This window comes from Poecilia reticulata, linkage group LG14, assembly GCF_000633615.1.
Source record: "Poecilia reticulata strain Guanapo linkage group LG14, Guppy_female_1.0+MT, whole genome shotgun sequence".
NCBI lineage: Eukaryota > Metazoa > Chordata > Actinopteri > Cyprinodontiformes > Poeciliidae > Poecilia > Poecilia reticulata.
In genome coordinates this window covers 12808498-12809988 of record NC_024344.1, presented here as the reverse complement: position 1 = coordinate 12809988, position 1491 = coordinate 12808498, and positions in this window count along the sequence as shown.

Here is a 1491-nt window from a genome sequence, read left to right as displayed (position 1 = left end):
CAACAGTCATGTTTTTCAACATGAAAAGCTGGAGTACCCACAGATGAAGACAGGCACGCGGAGAGATAAAACATGTAAAGCTCCACGCAGAGGGAGGGAAAGGAGGTACACCCAACTGCTATCTTTTCTAAATAACAATAACAGCGGAGCAAAAAMAAAATCCATTCTGGTTTCACCCTGTCAAGATCAAGAAGCTTCATCATCATTCTTCGTGTACTAACRGATCCCCTGTTCGATACATGAGGTGACAGTGCAGCATGAACTGGAGCAAAACAATGAACAAAACAGGCCAGACAGCAACCGTCCAGAACTCAGCCTGAAAGCAAGGGGATTAGCAAACGGCAGCGCAAGAACGAGGTGGAATGGATGCATATTTGTTGAATCTAACCACAGATCCAACAAATAAGAGCTTAAGAACTTAAGAACCCAAAACAAATTCAGATAGCTCAAGCCCTTTGACAGAACTGCAATAAGGAGGTAAAAGGCTGGACTGCTTGTGACATTCTTCAGCAGAGATGATCACTTTTGGTTCTCCAAAGCCACTAAGTGTCACTTTCATTTACTCTTYCCAAGGCAGGGAAGAATAAATGAAATTTAGCTGTTTTTGACAACCATTTAAAGTTTGATTCATTTATCAATCTGTGGACAAAGAGCTGTTTTTACGACTCAGAAATATCTCAAAACTCACTAGTATAATTTGAAGGAAAACTTTTATTACCACTTCAATAACCTCAAGGATAGACTATTGTAATTCACTTTAATTCGGAGTTAAATTCTGGCAGAACTCAGTAGCCATATTTCTAACCAGAAAAAGAGAGAAAATTACACCWGTGTTAGGATCAATCCGCTGGCTTCTTGTGAAGTACAGAATCAATTTTACTTTGTGTTTGTGTGCTTGAAAGCTTTTTATGATTTGTCAACCGGATATATTTTGAACTACTTTTTCTCCATTTATTAATGACAGTTCTCTAAATTTTAATTATTATTATTATTTGGTTGTTATTATTTTTATATTATCTTAAAATCCATGTTTTTCCTGGCACCTAAATGCTATTGTCTTGCTTTTTTAATCCATTAGAAAATCCCTTTGAAGTAAAATGACTTCTTACTGCAACTTGCCTATGCTGGGAATCTCACCAGCATCGACTATACAGTATTTAGTAGCAATTTTGAGGTTGTTAATGTACACAAAATTATTTGTATTTATTTTACCTTTTTCTACTGTTTTTAAAGTAACAAATCAAGCAGATATTAGCTGGTTAGTCAGGCTAACTGCTCAGGTAGCCAGTGTGCTGTACGCTGCCCAACAGAAGTCTCCTGTAGTTTACAACTGTAGTTTTACACAACTTTAAGAGAGACTCTTATTTAGTCTCCACACCAGGGATATCAGAATTTTCTCCACTTAGAAATATTTCCAAACAGCCAAATCTGTCTTTCTTGTCGGCAAAGACAAATGCAGTAGACGACTTGGTCAGTTGACCTGCAGTTCTC